The sequence below is a fragment of the Etheostoma spectabile genome, chromosome 12, assembly GCF_008692095.1.
Source record: "Etheostoma spectabile isolate EspeVRDwgs_2016 chromosome 12, UIUC_Espe_1.0, whole genome shotgun sequence".
NCBI lineage: Eukaryota > Metazoa > Chordata > Actinopteri > Perciformes > Percidae > Etheostoma > Etheostoma spectabile.
Genome location: NC_045744.1, coordinates 32815110 through 32840521, shown reverse-complemented (window position 1 = coordinate 32840521; position 25412 = coordinate 32815110). Strand labels below are relative to the sequence as shown.

Here is a 25412-nt window from a genome sequence, read left to right as displayed (position 1 = left end):
ATCTTCGAGGTAAGTTTCTGGACTTTTTTCCGTGTGTTGTCGGCCAGGGTCGTTAGCAAAGTTAGCTGGTCCTCCGCTGTGCTAATGCGGGTTTCTGCTTCTGTGAGTCTTTCAGAAAATGTCCCTATGGCTTCTTTTATCTCTCGGTTGGATGAAACTATTTCATGTAGCTGCGTGGAGAAGTCATTCCTTAGGGATTGTATGGCTGTTAAGATCTGGTTCTCATTGCGGCTAGCCTCCTCTTGAGTTAGCATCTCGCTTGTTGCCTGAGATTCCTTGTCATCCTCATACAAAGTTTCAAAGTCTGTCTTTTTGTCGTCTTTAGGTCGGCCTTTCCCTCGACCTTTTGACATCGTGTTTGGTGTATAGTAGGGCTGTCAAATATTTTGGGTCACAAATAGCTCAATTTAACTAGATATTAAACGTAGAAATATATTAAGTCCGCCGGAGCCTAGCCCCACACGTCCGCTCAGTTGCGTGCCATAACCGGAAGCCCCAATGCTACACAATTGCTTTCACAATTATTACAACGTTGTTATTCATCATCTTGAACTATTTGTAATGTTGTGTATGTTGTCAACATGTGGTAGTGTTTATGTTGTATATAAGGGATTTGCATAATTGTCCCTTGCACATTGTTCATAAGAAACAGTCTTATTCAACACACGGTATTCAGTACATTTATAAATGCACGGAGCATGACCCTGCATAACTTATGTTGGGAATAACTGGGTGTATTACCCAATTTATTCTCAGCTACTCCATGCATGTGCATTTAAAGGCCTTTGTCTCTCTGGACAGCATACATAATCTGTACTCTTGTAAAACATACCCTTTTCAGCCGTTTATTTTAGCCAGGCTACCAGGCCAAGCCTTGCAGGTATCTGCAATATGACTCTTATCTAACTGGGGCATTGTGCTGGTAAACTGGGTGAACATGTCGGCTAATCCCTAACCTTTCCACCAACTGCAGAACCGCTGTGGATATGCTCCGGAATGGCGGCAGAATAGGTTTTATTAAAGGTCCCATGGCATGAAAATTTTACTTTATAAGATTTTTAAATATTAATATGAGTTCCTCCAGCCTGCCTATGGTCCCTCAGTGGCTAGAAATGGTGATAGGTGTAAACAGAGCACTGGGTATCCTGCTTTGCCTTTGAGAAAATAAAAGCTCAGATGGGCTGATCTGGAATCTGGAATGCCTGATATTGCAGGAGCTTTTGTAAAAAATTGCGATAAAAGTTGCAGTGTTTTATGTATGTTTGCTGCAATGAAGTTGTGGTCTGTTTGTCAGGTAGTCAGTGATCCAGGAGACTGTGGACGCACCGACACCCATCACCCGCAGCTTCTCACCTAGTAGCAGTGGCTGGATGGTGTTGAATGCACTGGAGAAATCAAAAAATGTGATTCTCAATCACCGCCATACAGATGCAAATGAGCTCGCTGCAGAAGATAGATGACAGTGTCGTCCACTCCCAGACAAGGCTGGTAGGCAAACTGTAGAGGGTCCAGAGAAGAACTCACCTGTGGCCTCAGGTGGGCCAACGCCAGCCTCTCCAGCACCTTCATCACATGGGATGTGAGAGCCACTGGGCGGTAGTCCTTAAGGCCAGATGGAGTTGACTTCTTGGGGACCGGGACAAGGCAGGACATCTTCCACAGCAGCGGCACCCTCTGCAGGCTCAGGTTGAAGAGGTACTGTAGAACACCAGACAGCTGACTGGCGCAGGTCTTCAGGACCCTGGGGCTGATGCTGTCCGGGCCAACAGCCTTGCGCTGGTGAAGGCTTTCCAGGTGTCTCTTCACCTGGCCAGGTGTGAATGTAAAGCAGGGGGGGTGCTTGAAGTGTCAGTTGGGGGAGAGGAAATGTGGTGTAGTGGTAGTGGTGGAATTGGGCTGACTGCTGGAGGGCTGACTACAGGGGAGTGAGGAGGGAGGTGTGGGAACAAAAGAAGGGGGGAGGCAATGAGGGGGTGTAGGGGGTTGGTGGAGTGGTAGAGGAGGCAGGGGATGGCTGTGAGCTAAACCTATTGAAGTAACAGTTTAGCTTGTTTGCTCTCCCAGCTTCTTCCTGTAGGTTTTTTTAACACTCCCTCAGTTTATCCCACAGTCTGTGCTGTACAATTACAGCGCATATTGATGTTAAAATGTATACAGGTTGGCAGGACAGTCTTACATGCATTTTACAGTCTTTCGTTTTGTTGGTGAATGTGAGCTGTTTGAGTCACACACTTCTCGTCAGAAACACGGAAATGAATATGGCGACGTATGTGTGATGTCAACACGTTGTCATTCCTGCTTGGTCACTGGCTCTCAGAGTCACATACTGATACAAAGTCTGTTAAGCAGGACTGCTGGGATTGGTTGAAGTCGCAGGAAACTCTGATTATTGGTCAAACTTGAATTGGCGTCATTGCAAAATCCGGAGGGACTAAGTATTAATGCCTCACACACGTTTTTTCTCTCCACAAGACGTGCTGTATTTGCTGGTCTGCGAAGAGGATGATTGCAACGCCTTGGAAACCGCCTTATGACTTGTCTCTCCATGCATGCAATCTTTCCTTCTTAGATGTGGTTTATATGGAGCTCTGGACACTTGGCTGGGTATTGCTGAATCATCGGGCCCCTGCTTTAACTTGAACTGGTTTGGTCCCTTGTCTTTTGTATGTGTCTGTTCCTGCATGTGTTGTTTTGTCTCCCTCCATCCCATCTATCCTTTCTTTTTCTTTTTTATTTATTTTAGCTCTGGCACGCGTTCCCAGTCACAGTGTAATGTTGTAATTGTAATTCTTTGTCACTTGTTTATATTTTCTCAATGACTAAAAAAAAATAAAAATGATTGATTTATATTCAAAAATGTTATTTATACAATTGTGTCATAGCTACGCGGCCTTCTGTCACATAATAGCCAAATTACAGTACAGGTGAAGCTCGGCGGCAGTTTCAACTTACATTAGCTGTTTTAGTTTAATTACTAATGTTAACTAGAATTTTAGTTGGCAATAATTAGCCTGTGTCGATGTTATCTCCTTAGATGTACCTACGCTCTCCGTCTCTGCTGACTGAGAATGATTGAGATTGTTCTTGGCACAGCTACCAGAAGACTTACAATTTTCAGACAGGTTGCTCACGTCACAGCTTCGTCTTCAACCTCAGTTGGAGGCTGCGCAGTAAAAAAAATTGAAGTGGTTTTAAAATAGTATTTAGTATTTTTAGTTATTTTCATGACTTTTCATTATACTTTCATGACATGACATTGTAGATTATCACTGAAGGCATCAAAACTATGAATGAACACATGTGAAATTAGCTACTTATTCGGTCTATGTCATCGAAAGACATTATCAATTAAATGTTATTAAAAGCAAAACTTTTCAAGATTGACAAGGGTCCAGGCCTGAGGACATTTCTAGGCCAAAATCGACTTTTGGTCATAGCGCCCCCCGCTGGCAACAGGAAATCAGCGTTATATGACAAACATCTTCCAAATTACATGAAACTTATAATGTACACTGTAACTGAACATTTTAACACAACAAGTTAGCGTTGCAACCTTGGCTTAACAACTAAGCTATTGGGTTTTGGTAGTTGTGAATTTGGTGTAGATTCATGTAGTGTACGCTGATAAATAGAACAACCCCAGTATGTTGTGAAAGTGCCTTTCACTTCAACCGGAAGCATTTGCATTATACCAACAGTTCTTAGTAGCAGGAATAGTAGCGCAACACTACATTCAGTAGTTACCATGTTTACTCTCTCACTCTCTATTCTCAGTGTCTCAACTTTACAACAGTGCCGCCTAGTGGTACACCACAGCAGACATATAGAAAGAGAACACAACCATTCATTGTCTGCTTAACGTTGGCCCGTTACCTGGCAACCCTTTTACAAAACTTCTCCGCACTTTGCTAGCAGTGCAACAAACCCATCCATTATTTATTTATATTTAGCCTCTCTGCACCCCTGGCCCCCCAAACCCTGTTATAACCCCGAGGGGTACCTCAGACCAATAAGGTTGGGAACCACTGGACTACAGTATGACAAGCTACCAGTTACACACACACACACACACACACACAAATAAGAAGTGATGTAAACATTTTGCATCTGTTTATTATTAATTAATATTAAAACCCAACCCACGTGCTGTTTAACCCTCCTGTTGTCCTCGGATCAAATTTGCTCTTCATAACTAAAATAAATGATCAGTTCACTTTCACTGAATTTTGGCATATTATTCAATTGTATAGCATTTTACCAATAATTGATAAGTTAACAAAAACATCGGAAAAAATGACACAAAATGTCACAAAAAGTGCCAAAACAAAATCGGCTAAAATGACAAAGGCATCAAGAAAAGCGACAAAAGTGTCTAAAGATGGCCAAAACTTTGAAATAAAGTTGCAGTTTTTAAATTCTGACCCAGAAAAACAAAAGGGTTGCATGGTCTACCTGAAGACAACACAAGGGTTAATTTTGCTCACTGAAACTGTTAGAGTATAAAATTTTGTTTCTCATGTTTTTCGCATAAATTGTTAGAATTCAAGCAGGGTTGTCCTAGTCTATTCTAATTGCTCCTGTTGGCTAGCAATGTGCATAGTAAGAGTTGAATGAGATACTATACTGTGATGTGATTTTTGTGTATGTAAGGTAGACAACGGGATCACTCTTAGACATCAGCATTTTGTGTTGTTGAGGAGCAAAGGTGCAGATAGATGGAAACAGTAGACCAGAAGCCAATTAATATGATATTGTCTTCTGCAGAGAAAATAAATCTTGGGGAACTGTCAGCTTAAGTTGCCTGTCTTTATCTGTCCACATCCACTTTTAATGCTGTTAACCAACTTTTATACATGGGATTCCCTTAGATACTGTCACCGAGTATAAATACCTCGGCATGGTGCTCGACCAAAAACTTAAATGGGACAGTTGGTCTGACAGATTAAATACTAAGTCCCAACAAAGAATGTTCTTCTTAAGGAAACTGTTGTCTTTTAATGTCAGCAGCAACGTACTTCAAATGTTCTACTGTGCTTTCATTGAAAGTGTTCTTTCCTTTGGTATCATCTGTTGGTTTGGCAACGCCACTGAAAAACAAAAAAATTACATTAGAAAAATAATATTAACTTCCAGCAAACTATCGGGTATTCCATTCCCAAGTATGGAAAGTCCTTAATAATGAAGGTCCCGTACAATGATAGATATATTTTGTGTATTTATTGTAGTTTCTCTTTCTCCCAGCTGGTCTGGAACTAACCCCCCCCCCCCTTCATATTACTTTGGTCCATGGTATGAGTGGTGGTGTACATATGTTGTGTTTTTTCTTCCTGCTTGCTTTATCTGTGCTAATGTATTAATACCATGTGATATGATTTTTTTACTGCAACATACACTCACCGGCCACTTTATTAGGTACCCCATGCTAGTAACGGGTTGGACCCCCTTTTGCCTTCAGAACTGCCTGAATTCTTCGTGGCATAGATTCAACAAGGTGCTGGAAGCATTCCTCAGGGAGTTTGGTCCATATTGACATGATGGCATCACACAGTTGCCGCAGATTTGTCGGCTGCACATCCATGATGCGAATCTCCCGTTCCACCACATCCCAAAGATGCTCTATTGGATTGAGATCTGGTGACTGTGGAGGCCATTTGAGTACAGCAAACTCATTGTCATGTTCAAGAAACCAGTCTGTGATGATTCCAGCTTTATGACATGGCGCATTATCCTGCTGAAAGTAGCCATCAGAAGTTGGGTACATTATGGTCATAAAGGGATGGACATGGTCAGCAACAATACTCAGGTAGGCTGTGGCGTTGCAACGATGCTCAATTGGTACCAAGGGGCCCAAAGAGTGCCAAGAAAATATTCCCCACACCATGACACCACCACCACCAGCCTGAACCGTTGATACAAGGCAGGATGGATCCATGCTTTCCTGTTGTAGACGCCAAATTCTGACCCTACCATCCGACTGTTGCAGCAGAAATCGAGACTCATCAGACCAGGCAACGTTTTTCCAATCTTCTATTGTCCAATTTCGATGAGCTTGTGCAAATTGTAGTCTCAGTTTCCTGTTCTTAGCTGAAAGGAGTGGCACCCGATGTGGTCTTCTGCTGCTGTAGCCCATCTGCCTCAAAGTTGGACGTACTGTGCGTTCAGAGATGCTCTTCTGCCCACCTTGGTTGTAACGGGTGGTTATTTGAGTCACTGTTGCCCTTCTATCAGCTCGAACCAGTCTGGCCATTCTCCTCTGACCTCTGGCATCAACAAGGCATTTCCGCCCACAGAACTGCCGCTCACTGGATGTTTTTTCTTTTTCGGACCATTCTCTGTAAACCCTAGAGATGGTTGTGCGTGAAAATCCCAGTAGATTAGCAGTTTCTGAAATACTCAGACCAGCCCTTCTGGCACCAACAATCATGCCACGTTCAAAGTCACTCAAATCACCTTTCTTCCCCATACTGATGCTCGGTTTGAACTGCAGGAGACTCTCTTGACCATGTCTACATGCCTAAATGCACTGAGTTGCCGCCATGTGATTGGCTGCTTAGAAATTAAGTGTTAACGAGCAGTTGGACAGGAGTACCTAATAAAGTGGCCGGTGAGTGTAATTTCCCCATGGGGACAATGAACATGAACTGAACTGTTTTGCTGCTGTTGTTGCTGCTGCTACTATTGTTGTTTTCTACTGCTATTATTTATGTATTTGTTGTATTTGAAATTACACTGAGAGAAGCCAGTATGACAATACAGCTAATTCTGATTGTGGAAAGTGCATTTTGCATAATATGTCATATATATATGACCTTTATTGTGCTGCTGATTCCATCAAAGAGGTTACTGCTGGTCCATCATGTTGAATTCTTCCCCCCACCAGCACATAAGGTGACATCTGTGGATTCCCATCATATGCCAGTCACAGCCAATGGCATGCCAGGGTAACATGCTGCTTTCTACTTTTAGCCAACATACTACACACCTGCCTCATGACAACTCACACTCATACTCAACAGGTATACAGAATATGTATGAAATTCTTAAGCGTAGACACCAGGTGATGTATTTCAGATGCTGAGGTCAGAATAAACAGATACTGGGGGGGAGCATACCCAACAAAAGTAAGAGGTGAACAGGAATAAACCTCAACGTCATCTCGGCAGTTACCAGAAACAGCAGAACAACAAACAACAAGCTTTATTAATTCACAAGTAGCTACAGTAGATGGGTTAGACAGATGGTCGATCCAATCACCTGCCAGTTTTTTTTACAAACATATATTTATTGAATTTTAACTGTTTACAAAAAAACATGGTGATACATTTAACAAATCATAAAACAGTCAAACTATAAAATAATCCGCTCCCCCCACCCAAAGGAAAAATATCCATCCATCCATCTTCGACCGCTTATCCGGTGTTGGGTCGCGGGGGCAGCAGCTCCAGTAGGGGACCCCAAACTTCCCTTTCCCGAGCCACATCAACCAGCTCCGACTGGGGGATCCCGAGGCGTTCCCAGGCCAGGTTGGAGATATAATCTCTCCACCTAGTCCTAGGTCTTCCCCGGGGCCTCCTCCCAGCTGGACGTGCCTGGAACACCTCCCTAGGGAGGCGCCCAGGAGGCATCCTTACCAGATGCCCGAACCACCTCAACTGGCTCCTTTCGACGCGAAAGAGCAGCGGCTCTACTCCGAGCTCCTCTCGGATGACTCTCACCCTATCTCTAAGGGAGATGCCAGCCACCCTCCTGAGGAAACCCATTTCGGCCGCTTGTACCCTGGATCTCGTTCTTTCGGTCATGACCCAGCCTTCATGACCATAGGTGAGGGTAGGAACAAAAATTGCCCGGTAGATCGAGAGCTTTGCCTTCTGGCTCAGCTCCCTTTTCGTCACAACGGTGCGATAAACAGAATGTAATACCGCACCAGCTGCTCCGATTCTCCGACCAATCTCACGCTCCATAGTCGCCTCACTCGCGAACAAGACCCCAAGGTACTTAAACTCCTTCACTTGGGGTAAGGACTCACTCCCTACCCGAAGAAAGCACTCCATCGGTTTCCTGCTAAGAACCATGGCCTCAGATTTAGAGGTGCTGATCCTCATCCCAGCCGCTTCACACTCAGCTGCGAACCGATCCAGAGAGTGCTGAAGGTCACAGACCGATGACGCCATCAGGACCACATCATCTGCAAAAAGCAGCGATGAGATCCTAAGCCCACCGAACTGCAACCCCTCCCGGCCCCGACTACGCCTCGATATCCTGTCCATAAATGTTATAAACCACCACCCCAGTCTGCCACTCCTTCGGCACTGTCCCAGACTTCCACGCAATGTTAAAGAGGCGTGTCAACCAAGACAGCCCCAGCACACCCAGAGCCTTCAGCATTTCTGGACGGATCTCATCAATCCCTGGGGCTTTGCCGCTGTGGAGTTGTTTGACTACCTCAGCGACCTCCACCAGGGAATGACGATAATCCCCCATCATCCTCCAGCTCTGCCTCCACCACAGAGGACGTGTCAGCTGGATTTAGGAGTTCCTCAATGTGCTCCTTCCACCGCTTTATTACCTCCCCAGTTGAGGTCAACAACGTCCCATCCTTACTGTATACAGCTTGGATGAGTCCCCGCTTCCCCCTCCTGAGGTGGCGAACGGTTTTCCAGAAACACCTTGGTGCCGACCGAAAGTCCTTCTCCATATTTTCTCCGAACTTCTCCCACACCCGCTGCTTTGCCTCTGTCACGGCAGAGGCTGCAGCCCTTCGGGCCCGTCGGTACTTTGCAACTGCGTCCGGAGTCCTCCGGGATAACATATCCCGGAAGGACTCCTTCTTCAGTCGGACGGCTTCCCTGACCACCGGTGTCCACCAGGGTGTTCGTGGGTTACCGCCCCTTGAAGCACCTAAGACCCTAAGACCACAGCTCCCCGCCGCAGCTTCAGCAATGGAAACTTTGAACATTGTCCACTCAGGTTCAATGCCCCCAGCCTCCACAGGGATGCACGAAAAGCTCCGCCGGAGGTGTGAGTTGAAAGTCCGTCGGACAGGGGCCTCCTCCAGACGTTCCTAATTTACCCGCACTATGCGTTTGGGCTTACCAGGTCTGTCCAGAGTCCTCCCCCACCCCCTGACCAAACTCACCACCAGATGGTGATCAGTTGACAGCTCTGCCCCTCTCTTCACCCGAGTGTCCAAAACATACGGCCTCAGATCAGATGAAACGATTATAAAATCGATCATTGACCTTTGGCCTAGGGTGCTCTGGTACCACGTACACTTATGAGCATCCCTATGTTCGAACATGGTGTTTGTAATGGACAATCCATGACTAGCACAGAAGTCCAACAACAAACAACCACTCTGATTCAGATCAGGGAGGCCGTTCCTCCCAATCACGCCTCTCCAAGTATCTCCATCATTGCCCACGTGTGCGTTGAAGTCCCCCAGCAGAACTATGGAGTCCCCTACTGGAGCCCCATACAGGACTCCATTCAAGGTCTCCAAGAAGGCAGAATACTCTGAACTCCTGTTTGGTGCATATGCACAAACAACAGTCAGAGTTTTCCCCCCCATCACCCGCAGGCGTAGGGAGGCGACCCTCTCGTCCACCGGGGTAAACTCCAACGCAGCGGCGCTCAGCCGGGGGCTTTTGAGTATCCCCACACCCGCCCGGCGCCTCACACCCTGGGCAACTCCGGAGTAGGACAGAGTCCAACCCCTATCCAGGAGTACGGTTCCAGAACCGAGACTGTGCGTAGAGGTAAGCCCCACCAGATCTAACTGGTAGCGCTCCACCTCCCGCACAAGTTCCGTATCCTTCCCCCACAGAGAGGTGACGTTCCACGTCCCCAGAGCCAGCCTCTGCCGCTCGGGTCTGGTCCGTCTGTGCCCGACCGGGCTCCGTGGCAAACCCGGCCACCAGGCGCTCGCGGACGAGCCCGCCGTCTGGGCCTGGCTCCAGACGGGGGCCCCGGGCCTCCTCCGGGCAGGGTCACTCCCTCTCTTCCTCGGTCTCTCATGGGGTTTTTGAACCATTCTTTGTCTGGCCCCTCACCTGAGACCTCTTTGCCATGGGAGACCCTACCAGGAGCACACAGCTCCAGACAACACAGCCCTCAGGTTCATAGGGACACACAAACCTCTCCACCACGATAAGGTGATGGTTCCCCGGAGAGGTGGAAAGGAAAAATAAACAGTTAAAAAAAATAAAAAGGGAACTGGGTAACAACATTATATAACCATACACAGCTTAGCATCACATGGTTAAGGAGGTATCAACAGTTAGAGATCTATCGCCTTCAAGTTTCCAGAGTTTCCTCAACTTCACAGTTCTCCAAGAATGCAAGAAAGGGATTCCAGATTTCTTTGAACTCGGCTGTTTTCTTTTTCATTGTGTATGTTAACTTTTCAAGGATAAGGCATGCTGATAATTCTTTGAGCCAGCTACCAACTGAAGGGCTCTTGACATCTTTCCAACAGAGAGAAATGTAGCGTCTAGCTTGTAATAAACAAGTCTATAATTTTCCTCTCTTGCTGCTAAACATCCAGTCCTTTGGATACAAATTAAAACTGCAAAGTGCAGGATTGTCAGGTACTGGATTTAAGGTCATCTTAGAAATTCATTTCATAACTTCATTCCAGAACTTTTGCATCTCAGGGCAGTCCCCATGACAATGAAATAAGGTGCCCTTTTCAACATTTAACGCAGATATTAGGAATATTTGGATTCATCTTATTCAGTCTTTCGGGAGTAACATAAGTTCTCCTAATCCAAATATATAAGAGTTGTGCTCTAGAGCACAACTCTCTCCAGTCCTCCCCTGAGATATCTTTTTTGTAAGTCATTTATCCATTGAGTTTTCTTATGCTCAGTAGAGTCTTAATGGTTTTTCACCAGAATGTTAGGATCAGAGGTGGGTAGAGTAGCCAAACATTTTACTCAAGTGAAAGTACTGTTACTTCAGAATAATATGACTCAAGTAAAAGTAAAAGTAGTCATCCAAATAATTACTTGAGTAAGAGTAAAAAAGTACTGGATGAAAAAACTACTCAAGTAGTGAGTAACTGTTGAGTAACGTCTGATTTATTTCTTAACACAAGCATCAATCAGACAGACAAAAATACAAAATAATCATATTTAGGCAAACTATTGTTCATCCAATCAATAAAATAAATTAAAATTAATTTATTAATTACAAAATAGCTTAAGTGAGAGACTTGTCACATTAAATTTGGATGGATACTGCATGTGTAAAACATACTGTATGTAACCTAAAAGACAAAGATCCACCTATCCACAGCAAAAACTAAAACTACCGCTACGTTTCCTCAGGTTAGATGTTGAGTTGTTGAACGCTCACATGTCCGTTTGTTTTGGTCGACACTGAAGACGCCGCATGATGTAGCTGCTGTTTCGCACTTTTCCTAAGGTAACCATGCTTTCACTATGAGGACGGGGGGTTCCTCCACGTCTGTGTTGCCTTGGCGACATTCTTTGTTTTGCTACGACTGTAAGATAACACGTCCCGCCCTGAGATATATACAGTCTATGGTCCCGCCACTGAAAACGAGTATGGTCACGTGACTACACAACGCCGTTTGATTGGTGGAACACAGTCACGTGGTAGAGCCTTAAGCGGAAGACTCTCTCTCTCTGTCAAAATAAAACATTAAAATGAGACGTACGCGGGGGTAAAAACAATGATGCGTAGAATACCAAAGAGGTAAAAAGAAAAGTAACGAGCTCCTTGTAGCCTAATGTAGCGGAGTAAGAGTAAAGTTTCTTCTTCACTAATCTACTCAAGTAAAAGTAAAAGTATAGTGATTTAAAACTACTCCTAGAAGTAAAATTTTTTCAAAAACTTACTCAAGTAAATGTAACGGAGTAAATGTAACGCGTTACTACCCACCTCTGGTTAGGATAGAGTAAGGATATCTGACCCTTGCCAGTACAATTATTCACTGCTAGGTTTTGTAATGTGGACACGTGGTGCTGTATATAGGAATGTGTCTGTGCATAATCAAAACTCTTTAACTGTAATTATTGAAATAAGCGTGTCCAAGGTATATCATATTAATTTCTAAGTCCCTCAAATGAAGCTAGTTTGCTTTCCTTATATAGAGCCATAAATTTACTGATGCCCTTTGTTGCCCACATTCTAAAACCTTGGTCTTTTTTTCCAGTAGAGAAGTTATCATTCCCCCACATTGGTGAAAAGCCTGAAAACAAAGTAGATTCAACAAGAAATGACTGTACATTGTGCAAGGCATTAATTGTGTTACTCACAAAGGGGTTGTCAGTGAGCCACTTCAGTTTTTTGACAGATGCAGAGTATAAATAAGTGTCAAGTCAATGGCCTTTAGTGCATTTTCAATTTACATCCATAGTAAGTAAGGTTCAGGCAAAAACCAGTACATTGCAGCTCTTATTTGAGCAGCACAAAAGTACCATTGTAAATTGGGTAATTGTAACCCTCCTCTCTCATAAGGCAGGTAAAGAAGTCTCAACCTTGACCTCCTGTTATTCCTGTGGTGGCAGGTGTAAAGGGATGGATTGAAATAGGTATAAAAACTTTGATAGTATATTCATCTTGATTATATTTATACACCCTAAAAGGGAGTTTGGCATTGATGAACAGCTATTCATAGATTCAGTTACATCAGAAATCATAGGGTCATAGTTTCAGGATACTAAATCTTTAATGGTTGGGGTAATGGCGATACCGAGATATTTAAAACCATTTAATGCATTAAGGGTGGTTTATCACCGGATTTATTCGCTCCTGATTATTCAAGAACATAATGGAGGATTTTTTGTTTACTTTAAAGCCCAATTTTTCCAATGTGTCAACTAAATTAGGCAGATTAAGAATTTAGTTACTTAGGTTTGTTAGAAGTAAAAGGGTGTCATCGGCATACATTCCAATGCAATGTTCAGTGTCCGTTACTTTTATACCTAAAATTGAGGGGTGTGATCTCACCTCTATTGCAAGCGGTTCCATTGCTAAAACAAACAGCATTGGCGAGAGAGGGCACCCCTGTACCTCTTGTGAGTTTGAAAGGAGATGATACTGCCTATTGGACTGCAGATGGAAATTAGCCCTTGGGCTACAATCTGGCACATTTACGTGTACTGTTGTGCTTGTTCATCAATGTGCATTGTCCTGAATTAATAAAATAAATAAATATTATATAATGGGACAAAAAAAAAAATCGAGGGACATTTAGAATAGATAAAAATGTGTGATTAATTGGGATTAAATATTTTAATTGTTTGACAGCACTAATGTGCACTATTCCTTCTAGGATTTCTGATTGTCAATACCATAGTGTAGTAGTAAATAGTAGATAGTAGTATTACTGACCATGCAGCAGTAGCATTAATATTTATCAATAACAAAAAGGGGAGCGACCCCCTTAGATGGGGTTTTCAAACATTCACTGAATTCCTAAATACACAAATAGAGTATTTAGTGACACACAAAGTGACACATCTGAAACTTCAGCATGTATAAAAGATAGGAAGCATTAAAGCATTCATTAGAGGCCAAATTACACGCTTTTGTAGTTCAAACACCAAATAATCTACACAGGAGATGACACAGTTAGATGAAGAGAGTACCCAATTGGAAAAAGATATACATCATAACACAGCTGACAATGCAGATGATCAAAATAAACTACTGCTACTAATTTACAATGAAATGTTGGGATAAAGCAGGAAGACTACTTGTGCATGCATGGCTGGTCAGACGAAGTCAAACTGACCGAGCTATAACCACAATGGAAGGTCCATCAGGAAACATAATAGATCCAGTGGAGATTAATGAAACATTTAGAGATTATTATGAATGAAGCTGTATAGTTCAAAGTGCTCTCCTAATTTGGAATTTCAGACACAGTTCTTGGATAATCTTAACCTACCACAGATCTCTGAAGAAAGTAAAAATGTATCTAAATGAGGAGTTAACATTGAAAGAAATAGCAAAAGCTATTGCTGCGATGACAGCAGGGAAAACGGCGGGTCCAGATGGCCTTCCCATAGACATCTATAAAAGATTTAAAGAGAAACTGCTAATTCCCCTTCTGGAAATGATGTTGGAGGCTGCTCAGGAAGGCATTGTCCCTATGTCAATGAGAGGAGCCTTAATTACATTACTACCAAAACCAGGGAAAACGAACACAAGATGTGGAAACATGCGTCCAATAAGTCTCCTCAACTCAGACACAAAATTATGTAAAGTTTTGGCTTGCTAAAATTTCCAACATTTGGCTAACATTTGGAAGTTATACTACCTGGGCTGATAGGAAAAACCAAAATTGTTTCATACAATGTAGACAGGGATACATCCTAGCACTGGATGCCTAAAAGGCATTTGATAAGGTGGAATGGCCCCATTTATTTGAACTACTGACAAGGTTTGGTTTTGGGGAACGATTTTGCAAGTGGGTTAGGCTACTTTATAACAATCCTGTAGCTGATGTTCTAACAAATAACATGGTGTCCAAACCATTCACCATTTCCAGAGGCTGCCGACAGGGATCACCTCTCTCTCCTCTTTGCAATCTCCGTCGAGCCTTTTGCAATTGCAGTTAGGAAACATATGGGCATATTAGGTGTTACTGTTGGTCAAGTAGAACATAAAATTATCTTGTTTACAGATTATGTTCTGATGTTTTTAAAACACGTCAGTAAATCTATTCCTGCTTGACTAGAACTCAATAGTATGTTTGGAAAGATCTCTGGATACAAGATCAACTAGAACTGCAAGCAGTTACTCCCGGCGTCTGCCGTCGGAGATATACAGTGGTGTGAAAAAGTGTTTGCCCCCTTCCTCATTTCCTGTTCCTTTGCATGTTTGTCACACTTAAGTATGTCGGAACATCAAACCAATTTAAACAATAGTCAAGGACAACACAAGTAAACACAAAATGCTATTTGTAAATGAAGGTGTTTATTATTAAAGGTGAAAAAAAATCCAAACCATCATGGCCCTGTGTGAAAAAGTGATTGCCCCCTAAACCTAATAACTGGTTGGGCCACCCTTAGCAGCAACAACTGCAACCAAGCGTTTGCGATAACGTGCAATGAGGCTTTTACAGCGTCCTGGAGGAATTTTGGCCCACTCATCTTTGCAGAAGTGTCCTAATTCAGTTACATTAGAGGGTTTTCGAGCATGAACGGCCTTTTTAAGGTCATACCACAACATCTCAACAGGATTCAGGTCAGGACTTTGGCTAGGCCACTCCAAAGTCTTCATTTTGTTTTTCTTCAGCCATTCGGTGGTGGACTTGCTGGTGTGTTTAGGATCATTGTCCTGCTGCAGAACCCAAGTTCGGTTCAGCTTGAGTACACAAACAGATAGTCGGACATTCTCCTTCAGGATCTCTTGGTAGACAGCAGAATTCATAGTTCCTTTTATCACGGCAAGTCTTCCAGGTCCTGAAGCAGCAAAACAGCCCCAGACCATCACACTACCACCATCATATTTTACTGTTGGTATAATGTTCTTTTTATGAAATGCAGTGTGAAATGTCAAAGGTGGATTACACTGTTAATATGTTTGCATGGGTTTGCTGTGTTTTTGGTTTGGGTTTATTGCATATTTTTGCTGTGTTTCCTGTTTGGGTTTATTGTGGCATGTCTTGAGTTTGTTGTATTGCATGTTTGGTTTTGTGGTGGCTTTATTTCCTTGTTTTAGGTGGGTTTTCTTTATGGAGACTGGAGACCCTCCCCCCGTTTTGTTGTTGTTGCTCGGACTTAACAAGCTCAGAATTACACAAGTGGACACACCTGGGCTTGATGAGGGCAGGTGTGTGAGAACAAGGCGGTGAAAAGGGGAGAAGCTGAGGAGAAGCGGCAGAGAAGCCACGGGGAGGCAACGGCGAGGGCAAGAGGAAGCGCGGAGAGAGGAATTGGCGGAAGAGCAGGGAAGCAGGAGAGCAGAGCAGAATCGAAGCAAGAGAAGTGAAGCCAAAGAGACACGGAGGATAACGGTAGCTGAGACGAGTGGACGGATGGGAGAAGCGTCTACGATAGACACTCCGAGAAGGACTGAAACGCGAGATAGCAGATAAGTACAGGAAAATCTGCCGGCTATCCTCGGAGAGTGTGTGGCGTGAAGTACTGCTTGTGATCTGTGTTCTGAGAGCTTTCTCTCTTTGTTCCCTCCCAGTGCCAGCTACGGAGCAACGAAGACGCTACGCCAACCAGACAAAAGGACCCAGGCTTCCGGAGTGAAACGTGGCTGCCGTTTACATCATTGCTGCCTTGGACTGAAACGAACATTGAAACAAACGATAAGGACATTGATTTTTTTAGTATAATTAGGATAGTACATGAATTTTAACCCTTTCTTGCTGACTCTTGTATACTTATTGTTTGATAGTCTTAACCTTTTTTAGAATAGAATAAAGAATTACATTTAGACCAAGCTGTGTTGTGGTGTGTCCTATTTGTCAGTGGGAAGATTTTAACTGCTGGTAGACCTCTTAGTTTTAAAGGAAGGAACACTCCCCTCCTCGCGGCGGGGTTATGACACAGTGTTCCTTCTACGCCAGATATACTTGGACACACACCATCCAAAGAGTTCCACTTTTGTCTCATCGGTCCACAGAATGTTGTCCCAAAAGTCTTGGGGATCATCAAGATGTGTTGTGGAGAAATTGAGACGAGCTTTGATGTTCGTTTTGCTCAGCAGTGGTTTTCTCCTTGGAACTCTGCCATGCAGGCCATTTTTGCCCAGTCTTTTCCTGATGGTGGAGGCATGAACGCTGACCTTAACTGAGGCAAGTGAGGCCTGCAGTTCTTTGGACGTTATTGTGGGGTCTTTTGTGACCTCTTGGATGAGTCGTCGCTGCGCTCTTGGGGTAATTTTGGGCGGCCAGCCACTCCTGGGAAGGTTCACCACTGTTCCATGTCTTCGCTATTTGTGGATAATGGCTCTCACTGTGGTTCGCTGGATTCACAAAGCTTTGGAAATGGCTTTATAACCCTTTCCAGACTGGTAGATCTCAATTTCTTTCTCAATTGTTCTTGAATTTCTTTGGGTCTCAGCATGAGCAGCGTGTAGCTTTTAAGGATCTTCTGGTGGACCTTACTGTGTCAAGCAGCTCCTATTTAAGTGATGCCTTGATTGTGAACAGGTGTGGCAATAATCAGGCCTGGGTGTGGCTAGAGAAATTGAACTCAGGTGTGGACAACCACAGTTATAGTATGTTTTAACAAGGGGGGCAATCACTTTTTCACACAAGGCCATGATGGTTTGGATTTTTTTTCACCTTTAATAATAAACACCTTCATTTACAAATTGCATTTTGTGTTAACTTGTGTTGTCCTTGACTATTGTTTAAATTGGTTTGATGTTCCAAAACACTTAATTGTGACAAACATGCAAAGGAACAGGAAATGAGGAAGGGGGCAAACACTTTTTCACACCACTGTATTTTTTTTGTAACCGTCAGCTGGCTTCATTAAAGTCATTGCAGATCTGAGAAACAGCATCTGCCCCCCCCCTCTCTCTCTTTCTCTCTCTGTGTCTCTCTCTTACTCATACACATACACACACGCACACTCACACGTACCTGGTGTGGAAATAAAAAAGAACCAAAAACAAAAATCACACTGATCATAAAAAAAAGTTATATTGAGTATGAAAACTCTCCATGTGTTGTATTCATTGTTCTGTATATAGCTTGTTTGTTACCATGACAACACCATTGATCTGAAGCTCGATGCTGTCATGTAAATAGTTTTCTAATCAGCAATAAATATAACAATTTCTGATCAACCCATATCAATTGCATGCTTAAAATAACGTACCGGTTAAAGCCCCATCCCATTTCAAGTCAACCCGACCCACTTCCGGGTTAAATTCTGTCCACGTCTGGGTTAGGCCCCGCCCAGTCCGAGTAAAGCTACGGATACAGATAATTCATGTGGTAAACAGATACAGAAAATGCTGTACTCGCTCATCCCTACCTCCTATATTATCAAGCTCCCTAACCCATCGAAACCTCCCCCCTAAATTCTACTGAAGCGCACCCCTGGAATTGGACCAAACCATTACCACATACACACAGTTCAAAGACTCCGATGGTTGAGCAAGGAAGGGATAGAGAAACCCCCCCCCGGAGGAAGCCCGGGGCCCCCGTCTGGAGCCAGGCCCAGACGGTGGGCTTGTGAGCGAGCGTCTGGTGGCCGGGTTTGCCACGGAGCCTGGTTGGGCACAGCCCGAACAAGCAACGTGGCACCTCTCCCTCCATCCCATGGGCCCTCCACCTGTGGGAGGATCCAAAGGGGTCGGGTGCGCTGCTACATGGGTGGCAGCGAAGGTCAGGGTCTTCGACGGACCAGAACCGGGCGGCAGAGGCTGGCTCTGGGGACGTGGAATGTCACCTCTCTGTGGGAGAAGGAGCCGGAACTTGTACGGAGGTGGAGCGCTACCGGTTAGATCTGGTGGGGCTTACCTCTACGCACATTCTCGGTTCTGGAACCATACTCCTGGATAGGGGTGGGACTCTGTCCTACTCCGGAGTTGCCCATGGTGTGAGGCGCCGGGTGGGTGTGGGGATACTCACAAGTCCCCGGCTGAGTGCCGCTGCGTTGGAGTTTACCCCGGTGGACAAGAGGGTCGCCTCCCTACGCCTGCGGGTGATGGGGGGGAAAACTCTGACTGTTGTTTGTGCATATGCACCAAACAGGAGTTCAGAGTATTCTGCCTTCTTGGAGACCTTGAATGGAGTCCTGTATGGGGCTCCAGTAGGGGACTCCATAGTTCTGCTGGGGGACTTCAACGCACACGTGGGCAATGATGGAGATACTTGGAGAGGCGTGATTGGGAGGAACGGCCTCCCTGATCTGAATCAGAGTGGTTGTTTGTTGTTGGACTTCTGTGCTAGTCATGGATTGTCCATTACAAACACCATGTTCAAACATAGGGATGCTCATAAGTGTACGTGGTACCAGAGCACCCTAGGCCAAAGGTCAATGATCGATTTTATAATCGTTTCATCTGATCTGAGGCCGTATGTTTTGGACACTCGGGTGAAAAGAGGGGCAGAGCTGTCAACTGATCACCATCTGGTGGTGAGTTTGGTCAGGGGGTGGGGGAGGACTCTGGACAGACCTGGTAAGCCCAAACGCGTAGTGCGGGTAAATTGGGAACGTCTGGAGGAGGCCCCTGTCCGACGGACTTTTAACTCACACCTCCGGCGGAGCTTTTCGTGCATCCCTGTGGAGGCTGGGGGCATTGAACCTGAGTGGACAATGTTCAAAGTTTCCATTGCTGAAGCTGCGGCGGGGAGCTGTGGTCTTAGGGTCTTAGGTGCTTCAAGGGGCGGTAACCCACGAACACCCTGGTGGACACCGGTGGTCAGGGAAGCCGTCCGACTGAAGAAGGAGTCCTTCCGGGATATGTTATCCCGGAGGACTCCGGACGCAGTTGCAAAGTACCGACGGGCCCGAAGGGCTTCAGCCTCTGCCGTGACAGAGGCAAAGCAGCGGGTGTGGGAGAAGTTCGGAGAAGATATGGAGAAGGACTTTCGGTCGCCACCAAGGTGTTTCTGGAAAACCGTTCGCCACCTCAGGAGGGAGAAGCGGGGACTCATCCAAGCTGTATACAGTAAGGATGGGACGTTGTTGACCTCAACTGGGGAGGTAATAAAGCGGTGGAAGGAGCACATTGAGGAACTCCTAAATCCAGCTGACACGTCCTCTGTGGTGGAGGCAGAGCTGGAGGATGATGGGGGATTATCGTCAATTTCCCTGGTGGAGGTCGCTGAGGTAGTCAAACAACTCCACAGCGGCAAAGCCCCAGGGATTGATGAGATCCGTCCAGAAATGCTGAAGGCTCTGGGTGTGCTGGGGCTGTCTTGGTTGACACGCCTCTTTAACATTGCGTGGAAGTCTGGGACAGTGCCGAAGGAGTGGCAGACTGGGGTGGTGGTTCCCCTCTTCAAAAGAGGGTGTGTGCCAATTACAGGGGTATCACACTTCTCAGCCTCCCTGGTAAAGTCTACTCCAAGGTGCTGGAAAGGAGGGTTCGGCCGATAGTCGAACCTCGGATTGAAGAGGAACGATGCGGATTCCGTCCTGGTCGTGGAACAACGGACCAGATCTTTACTCTCGCAAGGATCCTGGAGGGAGCCTGGGAGTATGCCCAACCAGTCTACATGTGTTTTGTGGGTCTGGAGAAGGCGTATGACCGGGTCCCCCGGGAGAAACTGTGGGAGGTGCTGCGGGAGTATGGAGTGAGGGGGTCCCTTCTTAGGGCCATCTAATCTCTGTATGACCAAAGCGAGAGCTGTGCCCGGGTTCTCGGCAGTAAGTCGGACTCGTTCCAGGTGAGGGTTGGCCTCCGCCAGGGCTGCGCTTTGTCACCAATCCTGTTTATAACATTTATGGACAGGATATTGAGGCGTAGTCGGGGCCGGGAGGGGTTGCAGTTCGGTGGGCTTAGGATCTCATCGCTGCTTTTTGCAGATGATGTGGTCCTGATGGCGTCATCGGTCTGTGACCTTCAGCACTCTCTGGATCGGTTCGCAGCCGAGTGTGAAGCGGCTGGGATGAGGATCAGCACCTCTAAATCTGAGGCCATGGTTCTTAGCAGGAAACCGATGGAGTGCTTTCTTCGGGTAGGGAGTGAGTCCTTACCCCAAGTGAAGGAGTTTAAGTACCTTGGGGTCTTGTTCGCGAGTGAGGCGACTATGGAGCGTGAGATTGGTCGGAGAATCGGAGCAGCTGGTGCGGTATTACATTCTGTTTATCGCACCGTTGTGACGAAAAGGGAGCTGAGCCAGAAGGCAAAGCTCTCGATATACCGGGCAATTTTTGTTCCTACCCTCACCTATGGTCATGAAGGCTGGGTCATGACCGAAAGAACGAGATCCAGGGTACAAGCGGCCGAAATGGGTTTCCTCAGGAAGGTGGCTGGCATCTCCCTTAGAGATAGGGTGAGAGTCATCCGAGAGGAGCTCGGAGTAGAGCCGCTGCTCTTTCGCGTCGAAAGGAGCCAGTTGAGGTGGTTCGGGCATCTGGTAAGGATGCCTCCTGGGCGCCTCCCTAGGGAGGTGTTCCAGGCACGTCCAGCTGGGAGGAGGCCTCGGGGAAGACCCAGGACTAGGTGGAGAGATTACATCTCCAACCTGGCCTGGGAACGCCTCGGGATCCCCCAGTCGGAGCTGGTTGATGTGGCTCGGGAAAGGGAAGTTTGGGGTATGCGGATGAAGATGGATGGATGGACTACAGGGGTGGCTCTGGCGAGTAGTGACTCTGCAGCTATAAAACGGCCAAAAATTATTAATTCTAGTGAACTATGAACTAATTCTTGGGAAGTATGGTAAGGTTTTAAACACAATGACAAATTGATGAATGTAGCATCACATAGTTTTGGAAGTTAAAATATCCACACAAAACAGCTACGGGGTTACTGTGTGGAAATGAATAATGGCTAGGTTAACTGATGATTTTAGACATTGTGAAAAACTAACAAAACATATGCTAATAGTGGATGCCAATATAATATCTGTACCACTAACATGGACGCATGGGAATTAATATCAGATTCTAATATTGATCTATTCTGTCTTGCTGAAACCTGGCTGGGTGATGGAGAATACGTTAGTCTAAATTAATCCACCCCCCCAGTCATATTAATACTCACATTCCTCGAGGCACAGGCCGAGGAGGTGGAGTTGCAGCCATCTTTGATTCTAGTCTACTAATCAGCTCTAAATCTAAACTAAATTATAACTCCTTTGAAAGTCTTGTTCTTAGTCTTTCACACCAAAGTTGGAAATCACTACAACCAGTTCTATTTGTTATAGTGTACCGAGCACCTGGTCCATACTTACATACATTGTCAAATTTAGTGCAAAAAACGGACAAAGTTCTTATTGTAGGGGATTTTAATATTCACGTGGACGATGAGAATGATAGCCTTAGTACTGCGTTTATCTCTCTATTAGATTCTATTGGCTTCTCTCAAAGTTTTCATAAACCAACTCACCGTTTTAACCACACCCTCAATCTTGTTCTGGTATATGGTGTTGAAATTGAACATTTAATAGTGTTCCCACAGAATCCCTTTTTATTTGACCACTGTTTGATAACTTTTGAGTTTATACTGCTGAACTACACGCCATTAAGCAAAACCTTCTATACAAGATGTCTATCTGATAATGCTGTAGCTAAATTTAAGGATGTGATTCCATCAGCTTTTAATTCATTACCAAGTCACAAAGTAACGGAGGACTCCTATAATTATTTCAGTCCCTCCCAAATCGATCATTTTGTTGATAGTCCAGCAGGCTCGCTGCGAACGACACTTGACTCTGTTGCCCCTCTGAAAAAGAAGATAATAAAACAAAGACGGTTAGCTCCATGGTATAGCACTGAAACTCGCAAAGTAAAACAAATATTGCGGAAACTTGAGAAGATTTGGCGTTTTGGAAAATTCTTGTTTAATCTGGCAAGATAGTCTTAAAACTTATAGGAAGGCCCTCCGTAATGTCATGGCAGCGTACTACTCGTCATTAATAGAGGAAAATAGGAACAACCCCAGGTTTCTTTTCAGCAATGTAGCCAGGCTAACGGAAGGTCACAGCTAGGGGTGATCCGAGTATCCGGCTGAAACGAGTATCCGGTACGGATAAAGCACTTTCGCCGAGTACAAGTATTATCCGAGTAATATGAGTCAATATCCGTGCTCGGATTGAATAAAACTCCTCAGCTGGCCGCACAGCGTTCTGTGATAATCACAGCACCCCCCCGCCTACAAACCCGCTCGGATCTATCACACACACACACAGAACATGGAGAAATGCCCGCTCTCTCTCTCTCTCTCGATCGCTCTCTCGCTCTCTCTCTCTCGCTCTCTCTCTCGCTCTCTCTCTCTTGCTCGCTCCCACAGGCAGGCAATCGGGTTTGCGGATCTGTTCCGTTAACGTTTAGGGTTTCTTCAGCTTCAGGTTGGTTTTTAACTTCGGTTTGTAGTCCTTACATAGTAACCAGTGGATTTCTGGTGAACGTGGGGTTTGTAGTCCTTAAATAGTAACCAGTAGATTTCTGGTGAACGTGGGGTTTGTAGTCCTTACATAGTAACCAGTAGATTTCTGGTGAACGTGGGTTTCAGACGTGATGCTTGGTTCAAATCCAACTCCTGTTGCGTCTCTGCCATCGGAGATTTTTATTTTTTTTTACTGTCAGCTACCCCCCGCCCCCCGCCCCCTCTCTCTCTGTGTCTCTCTCTCACACACACACACACACACACACACACACACACACACACACACGGTGTGGAAATAAAAAAACAAAAAGTTAAAAAATAGAAAGTTATACTGAGTATGACAACTCTTGTTCATTACATTTTACTTCATAATTGCGACCCATGTGTTGTATTCATTGTTGCAAAACGTTCTGTATATAGTTTGTTTGTTACCATGACAACACCATTGATTTGAAGCTTGATGCTGTCATGTAAATAGTTTTCAAATCAGCAATACATAGAACAATTTCTGATCAACTCATATCAATTGCATGCTTAAATAACATACCGGTTAAAGCCCCGCACATTTCAAGAGAACCTGACCCACTTCCGGGTTAAATCTGACCACTTCCGGTTTAGGCCCCGCCCAGCCCGAGTACGGATCCGGAAACAGATAATTCATGTGGTAAACAGATACAGATACAGATAATGCTGTACTCGCTCATCCCTAGTCACAGCTCTACTGAGCCAAGTATTCCCCTAGTTCTTAGTAGTAACGACTTTATGAGATTCTTCAATGATAAAATTATAACTATTAGAAGCAAAATTCACCAAGACCTGCCTTTAATTGGCACTGACTTATCTCTAAGCTCAGGAACCTCAGAAACAGCTGTAAAACCAGATACATGTTTAGACTGCTTTGCTTCACTTGATCTTTATCAATTTAAGTCAATTATTTCTTCAGCTAAACCATCAACCTGCCTCTTAGACCCCATCCCGACTAGGCTACTTAAAGAAGTTTTACCCTTAGTCAACACTTCTCTACTAGATATAACCAGTCTGTCTTTATCAACAGGCTATGTACCACAGCTCTTTAAAGTAGCTGTAATTAAACCTCTTCTGAAAAAGCCTATCCTTGATCCTGATGTTTTAGCCAACTATAGACCTATATCTAACCTTCCATTTCTCTTGTGGGAAAATAATACAATGACTGAGGTGGTGATGAACAGGGCACTCAGGAACGGCCACGTAAAAGCTGGCTTAAAGTATATACTGAATTAACCAAAGACTAAATAAGAGTGTGTGTATGTGTGACATATTATACATTATGCTTTGCAGCTGGGGTACAGCTAGGAGGGAGAGAACAGGAAGGGCTATCTTAGTCAGATAAGCTACAGTGAGCACAGAAGAGGAGATGGTGAGGCCAAGGACACTGAAGTTCGAGGACGGTCTGATAACTCAGAGAACAGGACGTACCAACTAAGGAGGGAGTGAACATAGCTGTCTTGTGAAGTAAATGATAACTGAAAATAATAGACAGGCAAGAAGGAAGAGGCAGAGCAGGGATTGTACCCCAGCAACAGTATAGCTGACCAATCAGGCCCCACAAGGGGAACCAATATAACCCTGAGCACGATATTGTTAAAGTGCCTTTTTGGGAACCTCTGTACTAGACAAGTTTCCATCTGGTCCGTGCACGTAGAACTGCTCGGAAACGCATTTCATCTGTTGACCACAAGAATAAACACTGTGTTAAATTCATCATGGAGTCAGTTGTCAGTTTATAGAAGGATTTCCCCAACAAATTTGGTGACCCCGACGTGATAACGTAATTGGACAGGGGAATCCAACTGGACCTTGGCATTGTGTCCACGGTCCGGTTCAGCTCAGCCACCGGACTGACATCCCGCAGCCCGTGAAGGGGACTGAGCGGCGATACTGCGATTCGTTGGTGTGATCACTGAGAGCTCTCAACAAAAAAGGTAAGCAGAAGCCTGTTTAAAATCAAAATTCTGTTATTGGCTGAAAACTAAATTGATGTGATCACATTTCAACTGTCGTAAGTGTTGTTTTAAGCGAAAAGTATTGATTGAATGTGCTGTAATTAAAGGGATATAAACAGATGAAATGTTGGGGCATGTGATGTGATTAAACAGAGAAAAACAACTAGAGAGTTGTGAGAGAATTGTTGAATAATACGGGTGGCGGTAGGAGAGGAAAAGGGACAAATAGTCAGAGGAAAATACGTCCAGATGGTTGACGAGGTAGGAGACTGCTAAGGACAGATAGTTCAGATGAGTGATTGTGAATTGCCACCCTTGGTTCTGTGTGAACAACCTGAAAAAGAGTTGCAGTTAACAGATTGTCATTGTAATATTACGAGTCCACCGCGAGTGTATTTGTGCAAAGGAGTGAGAGGTCACTTTTTAAGT

General features: G+C 44.8%; 1 long non-coding RNA gene across 1 annotated transcript; it reads left to right on the top strand.

Moving 5' to 3' along the window:
- The first annotated feature begins 3371 nt into the window (after nt 1-3371).
- LOC116699716 (uncharacterized) lies at nt 3372-20172 on the top strand. The gene is made up of 3 exons (XR_004334490.1): nt 3372-3507; nt 7822-7827; nt 20163-20172. It is a non-coding gene; the product is annotated as an uncharacterized LOC116699716 (long non-coding RNA).
- Nucleotides 20173-25412: the final 5240 nt, after the last annotated feature.